At 31.4% G+C, this 16,977-nt stretch overlaps 1 pseudogene; it reads left to right on the forward strand.

Moving 5' to 3' along the window:
• The first annotated feature begins 1,083 nt into the window (after window positions 1-1,083).
• On the forward strand, window positions 1,084-13,177 carry LOC140954967 (uncharacterized; annotated as a pseudogene).
• The last annotated feature ends 3,800 nt before the right edge of the window (window positions 13,178-16,977 follow it).

The following is a 16,977-nucleotide window of genomic DNA, read 5'->3' on the forward strand; positions in this document are numbered from 1 at the left end:
AAACATGATATTGGAAATAAATGTTTTAAACATTTGCAAGCAACTGGAGATGATAATGATTTACAAGAAGTAGACTTTATTGAAAAATTAGTTTATGATCAATTCGAAACTACTTCCAATGAAATTGAGTTTAATGAATTTGAAAATTTGAAAATGGTTGGTTTCCAAGAAGAATTAAAGGCAAATAATTGGAGACCAAAAATTAAGGAATTACCACCATGATCAATTGAGTCTATACCTTCAAGTGTTCAATCGCTAAAACCTGATTTGAAGTTGTTACCATTCAATTTTAAATACTCATTTTTGGGAGAAAATAAAACTTTTATGGTAATAATCTCTTTCAAACTTAATGCATATCAAGAAGGTAAGTTATTACAGACTCTGAAAATACATAAAAATGCATTAGGATACTCCATAGTTGATGACATAAAAGGAATTAGTCCTTTGATTTGCACATACAGAATTTATTTGGAGGAAAAATGCTAAACCCTCTAGAGAAATGCAATGAAAGCTTAATCCTAATATGAAAAAAGTAGTGAGGAATGAAGTCATTAAGCTTTTAGGTAAGTCCTACCCAAGCTGTACCTAAAAAATCTAGAGTTACTGTGATAACAAATGAGAAAAATGAGTTAATTCCAATGAGAACTATTATTGGTTGATGCATATGCATTGACTATAGGAAACTTAATTCAATGACTAGAAAAGATCATTTTTCTTTATCTTTCATGGATCACATCCTAGAAAAAAGTTGTAGGTCATGAATTTTATTGTTTCCTAGATGGTTATTCAGGTTACAACCAAATTGAAATTGCATTGGAAGATAAAGAGAAGGCTACTTTCACATGTCCATTTGGTACTTGTGCATATTGAAGGATGCCTTTTGGATTATGTAATTCACCAGCCATGTTTTAAAGATGCATGCTTAACATATTCAGTGATATGGTTGAACGTTTTCTTGAGATTTTTAGAGATGATTTTTCTGTTTTTGGTGATTCATTTGATGATTGTTTAACTAACTTGGAAAAAGTTTTGAATAGGTGTGAAGAGAAGAATCTTGTGCTGAATTGGAAAAAATATCATTTTATGGTAACAAATGACATTGTACTTGGTCACATTGTTTCATCAAAAATAATTGAGGTTAACAAATCTAAAATCGAGTTAATTTTCAACTTACCAATAACAAAATTTGTTAAAGATGTTAGATCATTTTTAGGACATGCTGATTTTTATAAAAGGTTCATCAAAGATTTTAGTGTAATATCTAAGCCATTGAATAACCTTTTAACAAAGGATAATATTTTTGAATAGGCTAAACATTGTGAAGAAGCTTTTGTTAAACTTAAAAACTTGCTTACTTATACTCTTGTCATTCAACCTCCTGATTGGTCATTACCTTTTGAAATAATATGTGACGCCAGTGATTATGTCATAGGTGCTGTCTTGGGACAAAGAAAAGATGAGAAACCTCATGTGATTTACTATACAAGTGAAACTTTAAATAATGGTCAAATGAATTACACTACCATTGAAAAAGAATTACTTGCAGTAGTATTTGTATGTGAAAAATTCAGGTCTTATCTTGTTGGCTCACCTATTGTTGTTTTTAGTGATCATACAACATTGAAATATCTTTTTCTAAAAAGGATTCTAAGGCTAGATTGGTGCGGTGGATTTTGTTACTTCAAGAATTTGATATCATAATAAAAACAAGAAAGACACCAAAAATGTTGTCGTGGATCATTTGTCAAGATTGACAATAGATTCCACATCTGACATCACACAAATCAATGATTACTTTCCTAACAAATCTTTACTTTCTATTTCTACAATGTCTTGGTTTGCTAATATTGTTAATTTTCTTGCAACATGAGATTTGCCAGCTCATATGAAGAACATGATATACCAAAGACAAAAGAAAGTTTTTGAACGAAGTAAAAAATCTTTATTGGGATGACCTTTACTTATTCAAATATTATCATAATCAAATATTTTGAAGATGCATTCCCGACAATGAGGTAAGTAGTGTCATTAAATTTTATCATTCTGAGGCATGTAGGGGTCATTTCTCATCAAAAAAGACGAATGCAAAAATCTTACATTGTGGATTTTATTGGCCCACCATGTTTAAGGACACACATGCATTCTGCAAAACTTGTGAAAATTATCAAAAGTTAGGATCTATTTCAAAACATCACATGATGGCTTTAAATACTATTCTTGTGATTGAAATCTTTGACTGTTAGGATATAGGTTTTATGGGTCCATTTCCTCCATTTGGTTTTGTGTACATATTAGTTGCAGTGGATTATGTTTCAAAATGGATAGAGGCAATTCCAAGTCGAAACAATGATCATAAAACTGTGATCAAGTTTTTTAAAGAAAATATTTTGAGTTAGTTTAGAATCCCTCGAGCCATGATAAATGATGGTGGAACACATTTATACAACAAGCCATTTGAGTCTTTAATGAAGAAATATGAAATCACACACAAAGTTTCCACCCCTTATTAGTCTCAGACAAATAGACAAATAGAACTTGCTAATAAGGAGATCAAACAAATCTTAAAAAAAAAAAGTGAACCATAATCGGAAGGACTGGTCTTTAAGACTTAATGAAGCATTTTGGGCTTATCGAGCTGCTTGTAAAACATCATTAGGTATGTCACCTTATAGGTTGGTTTATGGAAAATCTTGTCACTTGCTTGTGAAACTTGAACATAAAGCTTATTGGGCTATCAAAGCTTTCAATTCAAACCTTGATGATGCTAGCCGGTTGTGTAAGTTACAAATAAATGAGCTTGAGGAAAAAAAAATGATGCATATGAGAATTCAAAAATTCATAAAGCAAGAATTAAAGAGTTTAATGACAAACGAATATTGAGAAAAATATTTGATGTTGGTCAAAACATTTTGCTTTATAATTCTTGATTCCATTTATTTCTTGGAAAGCTAAGATCAAGATGGAGCGGTCCATGTATTATGAAACATGTGTATCCTTATGGGGTCTTCGATATTGAGAATCTAAAAAATGACAATGTTTCTAAGGTAAATGAACATCGTTTGAAAGCTTACTTTGATAATTTTCCTAGTGAAAATAAATTCATTGGTTTGAATGATCCTGTATATAAAGGTTGCTTATTTTGTTTTTCTCACATTGTTGTTGTGTTTTCTTGTTGTGCAACTCTTGTTTTGCTAGTCTTTCTCCAACCCCGGTCAAATGGTGGATAACAGTACTCCTTGACTTTTATATTGGTTCTGTCAGTTTCCCATGATAACTGATATTTGTGTATATATTTATTCAATTCCTTATTCCTTGTCTTTTCTTTGCATCTCTTTTCCTCTCATCTAAAAAATGGACACCATTCTTGAAAAATTGAAAAAGTATTTTCCTATTTTGTCTCAAAATGCGATTACAAAAATTTATCGTACTAGGTGTGAAAGATTGAGATTGTTAATGAACCATGGAATTCCTTAAGATATTCGCTACATGATTGAAGCAAAGTTTTGATTATCAAGTGAGTCTTTTAATTCTTTTATTTCATATATGTATGGGACAGGTAAAATCACTTTTGTAAAAAAATATCATGCAAAACAACTGAAAGTCTGTCACCGATGTGCTAGATGGACTTGTAATTCAAAATGTCATTATTTAGGAATGGTATCTATAAACTGTGAAGATAAAATACAATTCATTAAGGATAACCTGAGTAAGGAGTCTTTAGATAATCTTCTATTAACTCTTGAGACGTATCCTAGTGGAGATGTGCATCGTGCAATTCATGATTTATGGCCACATTTTCATAAAGAACATGATCGATTTAGTCTTTGGAATTTGACTAAAAAAGACCATGTTTGTTAGTTTTTAAGAAAACTAAATGGGAAGCTTATCCCCGACCCATAAAGGGCATTTAAGCTGTTCTTGGATGTAAAACCAAGGGAAGATGTGAGCCACAATCACAACCACCTGTACATATAGTTGGCCTACATATAGGTGGTATGATTGCATTTTTAATTTTTCATCTATAAAATCTTCTCTTCATTCCCTTTATTTTCACTCCACCCATACATTCAACAGATATAGAAGTCTGTAGAAATGACAAGTTCCTCAAGTCAGCAAATAAGAAATATTTGTGTTTTTGGTGGATTTAGTCTTGGAAAAGAAAAGGAGTTTTTAGAATAAGCAAATCATCTTGGTTGGGTACTAGTGACATGACCAAAAGATTGATGTCTTATCCCAAGTGCAAGAGTGTCGAAATAATAAATAACCCAGCAAGACCGAGGTCGAACCACATGGAAGTGAACTATATAAATTACAACTAATATATATATTTAATAAAACAAAGAGTTTATGAGAATTTTATGGGATATTAACGTAAGGATTAAACAATGTTAAAATAATTGTCAATGTTAGAGGATCCACTAATGGTATTACAAATAAGTATAGTATAAACTCTTTTTATTAATCAACTGGAAACCACACACAAAGGAGGTTCCAATCGGATGATTTATCCTTAATAGTTCATTATAAATTGTTAACATGATCATATTAATTATCTTATTTAAGTAATACCAAACTTTTAAATATTATCAGGAATTCATGATGCTAACTCATGTTAACAACAAATCAAGTTTCTTTCATAGCACATATGTAGGTTATACCATACGGTTGACTATGAAAGTGCTAAGCATTTGTTGTACCAAGTGTTATACAACACAAATCTAGATTAACCATTTAACAAGCAAGGTATTAAGAATTAGTAAGGTAAAAAGATAAGACATGTTAATAACAAACTTTCTTGGATATAAACATTGAAGTCCATGTTGAGTTTATATTATACCTATTCTAACACCATTAGTGAAACCTTTTCACCTTGACATAATAAACTTAGCTAAACATAATGGAGAAGATAAAAATAAATAAACAACATAAGAACATAAGTATAGTAAAGGAAATGAAAAGCATAAACAAGAGATTAGGGAAAATATAACATGAAATAGAACTTAACCATTACAAATATATAAAGAAAGAAATAAAGAGCATGATCTTGATCTGAACAACCAAGATACCTAAATGAATAACAAATGCCTCCTTTTATAGGCTAAAATTTGAAACTATTGATTTGCTGACTAATTGTTGAGTGGGTGACCACATTTTGACTTGGTGACAATCCTTATCTTCTTATCTGCCAAAAACATCATTGCTAATGTCAGAATTTGAATAGATTTATGTCATAAATGTTCTAGGAAATTGTCTCGGTTTTCCAAAAAAAAAAAAAAGAATCGGTGCATATGGACTTCTAGATATCAAGATATGGCTGAACACTGAATAGTGTCTAGGCTGCAGGACAGATTCAAACTTTTTCATTGTTACTAAAATTTGAACTTGAAAATGATGTTTTGAATCTTAGACTCCTATGAAAGTTGTAGACCTATGTCTTACCTTTCTATTCATATAAAGCAGACCTAAATTTGAGATTTACAGCTCCAGATATGACCCAATTACCGAACAGTGTTCCAGTTTGGACTAAACCAACATCTATTTTCTAAGTTTGGCCCTCTCTTTGTCCTTTCAATTTTAGTACTTAAACTCATCAATCAATCCTTTCATTTATGTGATAAGCATGCATATAAGATGAACATTTACCATAAATTAAAGGTATCTTATATTATTTGATATGTTATTATAAAACATGCTTTAGTTAAGGAGTTATTGATACTTCAAGTGCAAAATGATCATATAAAACCTTGATAAAAAATGCACTTTTAAGTACTAATCACTCCCCCAACCAGATTATTACTAGTCCTTAGTAATCAAAGCATTAAAATAGAAAAACAATTTGCAAATTCCACAAAGCAAGACATTTGTCATTCAACTTTTATTAATCTATCTAGATAAACAAACTCTCATTAAATTTATATATATCTGCTCAATACCTTTTAAATAAAATATTAATAAACCTTCCTTTTTATGTGCTCAATGTATGAAAACATATATGATGGGGCTTTTATTGGAAGAAAACAATATTTTGTTCTAATGTTTAAGGTTAACTTTCTTGGGTTGAGATTATTATCTTTTTTTTTTTAATATACATACATATAACTTAAAACATAATGCATCTTTAACCCATGTAACGAGCTTTTGGCTAATGACTCCCACACCAGTTGATCTTAAGGCATTATGTGTTCAAACACCCCTACAAGCTTAGTAACTCGGGTTGCAGATATTAATACGTATATGGTGCAATGTTTGATTCCCTTAAGCTTTTCTCCTCAACCCATGTAACACGCGTTGGGCCAATAGTTCCCAAGTCAGTTGACTTTAGGGTATTAGGTGTTAAAACACCCCTTCGGGCTTAATTATTTAGGTTAAGGAGGCTACGAAACCCAAATTATCTATGTTTTTATTATCATTAATTTTTATTTTGTTTTATTTTGTTTTTTTTTTTTTACAAATTATATACTATCCATTTCCCTTAGTTGTTAGATTTAACAAAATAACATAAATAATATAAGAATTCAATGTGCAACCCACAATCATATGTTAAAATGTGTGTGTGTGTGAAAACGAAGGTTTAAAAATACTTGTTAAATGTGTATACGAGCAGAATCAAGTGATAATAATGTGAGAGTTTGTAAACCTGAATATTTCAAGAGAAGTATGTGATAGACCTTGTTATGAATATTGCAAATAACCATTGGAAAAGGTTTACTAAGATGCATCTCAAGAGTTAATAAAATTCTCCCTTACTTTGTTATCCTAGTAATAATAGTTTTGTCAAATGGTTTTAATAATAGCAAAACAGTTAGTAAGTTTTTTTTTTTGTTTTTTTAATGTCAACTATTACCCTCCCCCCAACTAAAACGAGACATTGTACTCAATGTGCTAAGGTAGAAAGATGGAGTATAGAAGACATCACTTAAAACAACAAACACTAACAAACCTGAAATACACTTAAACAAATATAAGAAATAACAAAACAAAATAATGTGTTATTAACAAAACCAAAAGACATAAGGTTTCACAAATGAAGGCTCAAATCCAATCTAAGCTTTTTGCGGCTATTCATAGTTGACCAATTTATGACTAATAGAGGGATCAATTATAGGGATAAAAGATTGTAGTTGGTCAATCAATTGTTTAGTAGTAGCAGTAGAGATTATGATTTGTCGTGCTGAAGATGTTAGAAATTCCTGTTCCACAGCTTGATAAAAAAAAGATAACAAATTATCATAAAATCATTAACATTTAACAAACCTATAGGTTTATGGTGAATGTATAGTTGGGCCCAAGAAAAAATATTAAAGATCTTTTCCAATGTGCCCAAACCACCTGATAAGGCAAATGTCTGCCATATTTTCTAGGCTTCCTTGATTCAAGAGAGGTGGTCAAGTTCCTGACGTTTAAGGCGTCAATATGGTTAAACATTGTATTCATTCGATCAGACATTATGAAGACCTGTAGTTCCTCTCCAATTGTTTTTCCAATGATGTCCCCTTATGCTAAAGCTTTGAAGATGACCCCCAAAACTTGATTGCCTCCTAAAAATACAGCTGTTGACACACTCCTCATTAACCCAAGACTGCCTCCCCCATATACTAAATGAATCTTTCTCTCAGCTAGTATCTGACCAAGATGATTTGCGGATTCTATAAACTCGTTTTCTTTCCCAGGACTAGATAAAAAAAAAACACAAATATTTTTTATTCTAAGAGCTGAGGATCCTGCTATTTCAAGACCTTTCTATGCTTGTAGAATGTATGGGTTGAATAGAAATGAAGAGAATAAGAAGAAGAAGGTTTTATAGATGAGAAAAAGAAAATGCAATCATATCACCTATATGGAAGCCAACTGGAGTCTCTCCCTCTTTCTTTCCTTTTTTTTTGTTTTTTTTATTTTAAAAAAAGCATGTGTATGTACAGGTAGTTGTGATTTTGGCTCACATCTTCCCTTCGTTTTACGTCTAAGAACGGCTTAAAAGCCCTCTATGGGTTGGGGATAGGCTTCCCATTTAGTTTTGTTAAAAGCTGGCAAACATGGTCTTTTTTTAGTTAGATTCCTAAGACTATGATGAGCATGTTCTTTATGAAAATGGGGTCATTAATCATGAATTGCACGATGCATATCTCCACTATGATGAGACTTAAGAGTCAATAGAAGATTATCTAAAGACTCTCTATGTTTTGAAATAAATCCTACCTTTTGACAATTTTCACAGGTTTTGCAGAATGCATATGAGTCCTTGAACATGGTAAGCCAGTAAAATCCACTTTGTAAGATTTTTGCAGTCATCTTTTTTGACGAGAAATCATCCCCACATGCTTTAGAGTGACAAAATTTAATGACACTACTTACCTCATTGTCGGGAATGCATCTTTGAAATATTTGATCAGGACAATATTTGAATAAGTAAGGGTCATCCCATTAAAATTTTTGCACGTCGCTCAAAAACTTTCTTTTGTCTTGGTTATCCAAATGAGCTGGCAAAAATCCTGAAGTAAAAAAATTGCTATTTTTAGCAAACCAAGGCATTGAACTAAAAGAAAGTAAAGATTCATTAGGAAAGTAATCATCGATTGGTTTGATGTCGGATGTCGAATCTATTGTCAAATTTGACAAATGATCTGCGACAATATTTTCGGTGCCTTTTTCATCCTCGATAGCTTCCTTTTGGTCATAACATGAGGAAATGGAAAAGCTGGTGGGGAATCGGTCTTTTCTTTGCAATGTTCAGATTCAACCCCTTCCTTACCCTAAAAGATTAACTCATAATCTTTCTCACAAGGTTCAAGATGGGTTTTTCAATAACTTTACCACTGCGAAGAGTGATGATTGATTTGACTTGATCCATGTGTTGACTTCTGGAACTACTTACATTTGCATTGTATTGCCCCTTTGGATTTTTTTGTGGTTGAGATGGAAACTTACCTTTCTCTTAAAAATTAAGAACACATGTGAATTTTGCAAAAACATCTTTAAAATCTGTCATGCTTAGAGTATGTTGAATGTTGGTTGTCTCTTGCTTTTTAATGAATACATGCAATGTTTTCTCAAGATTTCTTATAAGAGGTTGAGCATAAGGAGGTGCATATTCATGAGAATTTTGAAAATTATGGTGTGTTTGAAACGGTGGCTGTGAAGTTTGTGCATTCTTGTTACCACTCTTTCAATTGAAATTTGGGTGATTTCTCCAACCAAGGTTGTATGTTTGTGAGTATAGGTTATGATTGGGACTTTGGAAACTGTTTAAAGCACGGGCTTGTTCATAAAGGCATTCCTTGAAACAAGGCAAAGTTGGATAGTCATTGGTTGCATGTTCATTCGTTTCACAGATTTGACACATAATGTCTTAAACAGATTTTAATTGACCACTCTTTTTAAATTCAAGTGCCTTGATTTTTCTATTTAAAGATGCAAATTTGGCTTGGAGGTCATAATCTTCCCTAAGGTTGTACATACCTCCACTAGATGTATGAGGTTGAGTTTTACCCGGTGTCTCATAAGTGCCCGTAGTGTTCTAATTTTAAGCATTTTCAACTAGCAAATCTAGGTACTCCATTGCTTCATCAGGGTCTTTATTTTCAAAAGTTTCATTGCACATTAATTCAACCATTTGTCTATCTTTAGCTGTTAACCCTTCATAAAAATGTGAAACCAATCTCCATGTTTCCAAACCATGATGAGGGCAAGTATTAAGCAAGTCTTGATAGCTATCCCAATATTGGTAAAATGTTTCTCTTGGTTTTTTAGTAAAAGTGATGATTTGTCTTTTGAAAGAGTTTGTTATGTGAGATGAAAAAACTTCTTTAAAAATTGTTGTTGCCTTTCATCCCAAGCATGAATGGATCCTGATCTCAAATTTTATAGCCATGTTTTAGCTTTATCTTTTAATGAAAAGGGAAAAAAGCTTTAATTTGATCATGTTCATACTACAATTTGAGTCATTATAAGTGTTATAAACTTCTTCAAATTCTCTCAAATACAAGTATGGATTTTCTAGATTTAAGCCATGAAAAGAAGATAAAAGTTGAATAATGTCTGGCTTAAAATTAAAATGAGATGCATTAAGAGGAAAAAATATACATAATCGCGCAATTGTTCTTGTTGGATTCATGTAGCCTCTAAGTGTTCTAACCCGATTATTCTCATTATAAAGCGGCTAATTATCCTCTTCAGCCATGTTTTCTAAAGAAGATGAAGATACCCTACAAAGTCTATCATTTAATGTATGTGACCAAACTCTTATGCACGTGTAGGAAAAGAATAAAAAGAAGAAAAGAAAAAGAAAAAGAAAAGGAGACAAAACACAAGAAACAAAGTTAGATAAAAGAAAAGTGAAATGAGAAAAATATAATAAAATTTATAATTTGTATAGAAATTTACCTCTCTGGCAACGACGCTAAAAACTTGACACGATCAAAAGATTGATGTCTTATCCCAAGTGCAGGAGTGTCGAAGTAATAAATAACCCGGCAAGATTGGGGTGGAACCACAGGGAGGTGAACTATAAAAATTACAAATAATAATAATAATAATAATAATAATAATAATAATAATAATAATAATAAGTTAAAAAGGACTTTGAGATGTAAGATTAATGTGAGGATTCAACAATGATAAAAACAAATATCAAGGTTAGAGAATCCACCAATAGTATTAGAAATAAGTATAGTATAAACTCTTTCTAATAATCAACTGGAAACCACATACAAAGGAGGTTACAATTGAAGATTTATCCTTAATAGTTCATTATAAATTTTTAACATGATCATATTAATTATCTTATTTTAGTAACACCATACTTTTAAATATTGACAGGAATTCATGATGCTAACTTATGTTAACAACAAATCAAGTTTCTTTCATAGCACGTGTGTAGGTTATACCATACGGTTGGCTATAAAAGTGCTAAGCATTTGTTGTATCAAGTGTTATACAACACAAATCTAGATACCATTTAACAAGCAAGGTATTAATAATTAGTAAGATAAAAAGATGAGACATGTTAATAACAAACTTTATTGGATATAAACGTTGAAATCCATGTTGAGTTTATATTATACCTATTCTAACACCATTAGTGAAACTTTTTCACCTTGACAAAATAAACTTAGCTAAATATAATGAAGAAGATAAATATAAATAAACAATATAAGAACCTAAGTATAGTAAAGGAAATGAAAAGCATAAACAAGATATTACAGAAAATATAACATGAAATAAAACTTAAACATTACAAAAATATAAAAAAATAAATAAAGAGCATGATCTTGATCTGAAAAATCAAGATACCTAAATGCATGGCAAATGCCTCCTTTTATAGGCAAAAACTTGGAACTATTGATTTGATGACTACTTGTTGAGTGGGTGACTAACTCTTGACTTGGTGAAAATTCTTATCTTCTTGTCTGAACAAAACTTCATTGCTAAGATCAGAATTGGAACCAACTGTACCATGAAAGCTCTAAGAAATTGTCTTATCTTTTCAGGAAAAAATAATTGAGGTCATTTGGACTTTTAGAACTCGAGATATGGGTTGAACACTGAATAGTGTCTAGGCTGTAGGACAAATTTGGACTTTTTTGTTGTTGCTACAATTTGAACTTGAAAACGGCTTTTTTAAATCTTGTACTCCCATTAAAGTTGTAGGCCAATGTCTTACCTTTCCATCCATATAAAGCAAACATAAATCCAATATCTACAGCTCCAGATATGACCCAATTACCGAATAGTGTTCTAGTTTGGACTAAACCAGCATCTCTTTTCTAAGTTTGGCCCTCTTTTTGTCCTTTCAATTTCAGTACTTAAATTCATCAATCAATCCTTTAATTTATGTGATAAGAATGCATTTAAGATGAACATTTACCATAAATTAAACGTATCTTATATTATTTGATATGTTATTATAAAACATGCTTTAGTTAAGGAGTTATTGATACTTCAAGTGCAAAATCATGATATAAAACCTTGATAAAAATGCAATTTTAAGTATTAATCATGCAGAATTGAAATATCTTCTCTCTAAGAAAGATTCTAAGGCTAGATTGGTGTGGTGGATTTTGTTACTTCAAGAATTTGATATCACAATCAAAGACAAGAAAGGCACCGAAAATGTTGTCGTAGATCATTTGTCAAGATTCATGACAAGTGACAAGAAAATACTGAGAAAAACATTCAATTTTGGTCAAAAAGTCTTGCTTTATAATTCTAGACTCCATTTATTTCCTGAAAAACTAAGATCAAGATGGAGCGGTCCTTTTATTATGAAACATGTGTATCCATATGGAGCCTGTGATATCGAGAATCCAAAGAATGACAATGTTTTCAAGGTAAATGGACATCGTTTGAAAGTTTACTTTAATAATTTTTCAGTTGAACATGACTCTATTGAATTGTGTGATCCTATATATAAAGATTGATTCTTTTTCTCATATTGTTTTTATGTTTCTTTTTTGTGTGACTTTTGTTTTGCTAGTCCCTCTTACCCCGATCAAATGGCGGATAACGGTACTTCGTGACTCTTAAGTTGGTTCCTTCAATTTCCCATAATAACTGATATCTGTGTATATATTTGTGCAATTCTTTGCTCTTTCCCCTTTCTTTGAATCTCTCCTCCAATTCTCATTTGAAAATGGACACCACTCTTGAAAAATTAAAAAAGTATTTTCTCGCTTTGCCTCAGAATGCGATTACAAAAATTTACTTTGCTAGATGTGCAAGATTAAGGTTGTTAATGAATCATGAAATTTCTGAAGATATTCACTAGCTAATTGAAGCAAAAGTCCAACTATCAGGTGAGTCCTTCAATTCTTTCATTTCATACATGCCTGGAACAGGTAAAGACATTTTTGTAAAGAAATGTCATGCAAAACGACTAAAAGTATGTCATAGATGTGCCAGATGGACTTGTAATACAACATGTCCTTCTTTAGGAATGATATCTATAAAGTGTGAAGATAAAATACAATTAATTAAGGATGATCTAAGTAAGGGGTCTTTAGATAATCTTCTGTTGACTCTTGAGACGCACCCTAGTGGAGATGTGTATCGTGCAATTCATGATTTATGACCACAATTCCACAAAGAACATGCTAGACATAGTCTTGGCAATCTGACAAAAAAATACCATGTTTGCTAGTTTTTAAGAAAACTATATGGGAAGCCTATCACCGACCCATAGAGGGCGTTTAAGCTGTTCTTGAACGTAAAACCAAGGGAAGATGTGAGCCACAATCATAACTACCTGTACATACACATGCTTTTTCAAAATAAGTAAATAGAGAGAGAGAGAGAGAGAGAGAGAGAGAGTGAGACTCCAGCTGGCCTATATATAAGTGGTATGATTGCCTTTTCAGTTTCTCATCTATAAAATCTTCTCTTTCTTCCTTTCATTTCTACGTAATCCATACATTCAACAAATATAGAAGTGTGTAGAAATGGCATGTTACTCAAGTCATCATATAAAAAATATTTTGTTTTCAGTGGATTCAGTCCTGGGAAGGAAATAGAGTTTTTAGAATCAGCAAATTATCTTGGTCAAGTACTAGATGAGAAAAAGATTCATTTAGTGTATGGGGGAGGCAACTTTGGGTTAATAGGGGGAGTGTCAATAGCTGCATTTTAAGGAGGCAGTCAAGTTTTGGGGGTTGTCCCCACAGCTTTAGCACAAGGGGAAATCATTGGAAAAACAATTGAAGAGGAATTACAGGTCTCCACAATGTCTGATCGAATGAATATAATGTTTAAACACGATGATGTCTTTATTGCCTTACCAGGTGGTCTGGGCACATTGGAAGAAATCTTTCATCTTTCCTCTTGAGCCTAACTACACATTCACTATAAACCCATAGGTCTGTTAAATGTTAATGATTTTTATGATAAGTTGTTATCTTTTCTTGATCATGTTGTGGAACAAGAATTTTTAACATCTTCGGCATGACAAATCATAATCTTTGTTGTTGTTGCTGAATAATTGATTGACCAACTATAATCTTTCATCCCTGTAATTGATCCCTTCATGAGTCGCAGAAATTGGTCAATTAAGGAAAGTGTAAAAAGCTTAGATTGGATTTGAGCCTTTGTTTGTAAAAACTTTGTGTCTTTTGGTTTTATTATTGTGTTTTATTGTTTCTTATATTTGTTTAAGTGTGTTTCAGGTTTATCAGTGTTCGCTATTTCAGGTGATGTCTTCTATACTCTATCTTTCTACCTTAGGACACGAGGACAATGTCTCATTTTGGTTAGGGGGAAAGGGTAGTAGTTGATATTTAAAAAAAAAGAAAAAAAAACTAATTGTGTTTTCTATCTCATAAACTATTTGCAAAACTTTTGTTACTAGGATAGCAGAGTAAAATGAGTTCTTTTGTTAAAGTGACTCTTGAGACGTATCTTAGTAAACATTCTTAACAAGGTTTATCAGAATACTTTTTAAAATATTTAGGTTTACAAACTATCTTATTCTTATCACTTGATTTTGTTCATATGCTTATTTAACAAGTATTCTTAAATCTTCATTTTCACACACACACTTTAACATATGATTGTGGGCTGCACATTGGATTATTACATTATTTATGCTCTTTTGTTAAAGGTAACAACTAACGAAAATGGATAGTATATAATTTGCAAAAAAAAATAATAATAATGATAATAAAAAAGTAGATAAGTTTGGTTTCGTAGCCTCCCCAACCTAAGCAATTAAGCCTGAAGGGGTATTTTAACACTTAATACCCTAAAGTCAACTAACTTAAGAGCTATTGGCCCAACGCTTGTTACATGGGTTGAGGAGAAAAGCTTAAGTGAATTAAACATTGCACTATCTACATATCAGTATCTGTAACCCGAGTTACTAAGCTCGTAGGGGTGTCTCAACACTTAATGCCCTAAGACCAACTAGTCTGGGAGTCATTAGTTAAAAGCTCATTATATGGGCTAAAGATGCATTGTGTTTTAAGTTATATGTATATATATTAAAAGAAAAAAGAAAAAAAAAGAAGAAAAATATAATAATCCTAACCCAAGGAAGTTAACCTTAAACATTAGAACAAAAATTTTGTTTTCTTCCAAGTAAAGCCCCATAAATATGTGTTAATATATTAAGCATAAAAGGAAGGTTTATTAATATCTTGTTTAAGAGGTATTGAGCAAATATATAAATTTAATGAGTTTGTTTATTTGGATAGATTAATGGAAGTTGAATGATGAATCCCTTACTTTGTAGAATTTACAAATTGTTTTTCTATTTTAATGCTTTGATTACTAGGGAGTAGTAATAAACTGGTTGGGGGGGGTGATTAGTACTTAAAACTACATTTTTATCAAGGTTTTATATCATCATTTTGCACTTGAAGTATCAATAACTCCTAAACTAAAGCATGTTTTATAATAACATATCTAATAATATAAGATACCTTTAATATATGGTAAATGTTCATCTTAAATGCAGGCCTATCACATAAATGAATGGATTGATTGATGAGTTTAAGTATTGAAATTGAAACGACAAAGAGAGGGCCAAACTTAGAAAAGAGATGTTGGTGCAGTCCAAATTGGAACATTGTTTGGTAATTGGGTCATATCTGGAGCTGTAAATCTCAGATTTAAGTCTGCTTTATATGGATGAAAAGGTAAGACATAGGCCAACAACTTTCGTGGGAGTCTAAGATTTAAAAAGGTTGTTTTCAAGTCCAAATTATAGCTACAACGGAGAAGTCCAAATTTGTCCTGCAGCCCAAACACTATTCAGTGTTCAACCCATATCTCGAGTTCTAAAAGTCCAAATGACCTTAATTTTGTTTTTCTGGAAAGATAAGACAATTTTCTAAAACTTTTATAAGTACAGTTGGTTCCAATTCTGATGTTAGCAATGATGTTTTGTTCAGACAAGAAGATAAGGATTTTCACCAAGTCAAGAGTTGGTCACCCACTCAACAATTAGTCATCAAATCAATAGTTATAAATTTTGGTCTATAAAAGAAGGCATTTGCCATGCATTTAAGAGCTTGGTTGTTCATATCAAAAACTTGATCTTTCTCTCTTTTTTTATATTTTTTGTAATTCTTAAGTTTTGCTTTCATTAATATCTTGTTTATGCTTTTCATTTCCTTTCCTTTACTTAGTTAACTTGTATCTTATTTATGTTCTTATTTTGTTTATTTATGTTTATCTCTTTCATTATGTTTAGTTAAGTTTATTATATCAATGTGGAAAGGTTACACTAATGTTGTAAGAATAAGTATAATGTAAACTCAACATGGACTTTAATGTTTGATACTAACATGTTTTGTATTTATTATCTTGTTCACTCTTAATACCTTGCTTGTTAAATGGTTAATCTAGATTTGTGTTGTATAACACTTAGTACAACAAATGCTTGGTACTTTCATAGCCTAACCGTATGGTATAACCTACACATATGCTATGAAAGGAACTTGATTTGTTGTTAACATAAGTTATAATCATGAATACCTGATAATATTTACAAGTATTGGCATTATGCGAACAAGATAACTAATGTAATCATGTTAACAATTTATAATCTAATTGGAACCGCCTTTGTGTGTGGTTTCCAGTTGAGTAATAAGAGTTTATACTATACCTGTTTGGAATACCATTAGTGGATCCTCTAACCTTGACATTTATTTTTATCATTGTTTAATCCTTACATTAATCTTCCATCTCAAAGTTCTCATCAACTTTTTCTTCTTTTTCTTTATTATTGTTGTTGTTGTTGTTGTTGTATTATTGTTATCTATAATTTATACAATTAACCTCTCTATGGTTCGATCCCAGTCTTGCCGGGTTATTTATTACTTCGACACTCTTACACTTGGGAGAAGACATCAATCTTTTGGTTGTGTCACTAAGCTTGGAGAAAAGATGTTGGTTCAATTCAAACTGGAACATCATTTGGTTATTGGATCATAATTAGAGCTGTAGAACTTGGATTTAGGTCTAGTTTTTATGTATGGAAAGCTAAGA

This window comes from Populus alba, chromosome 18 (assembly GCF_005239225.2).
Source record: "Populus alba chromosome 18, ASM523922v2, whole genome shotgun sequence".
Taxonomy (NCBI): domain Eukaryota; kingdom Viridiplantae; phylum Streptophyta; class Magnoliopsida; order Malpighiales; family Salicaceae; genus Populus; species Populus alba.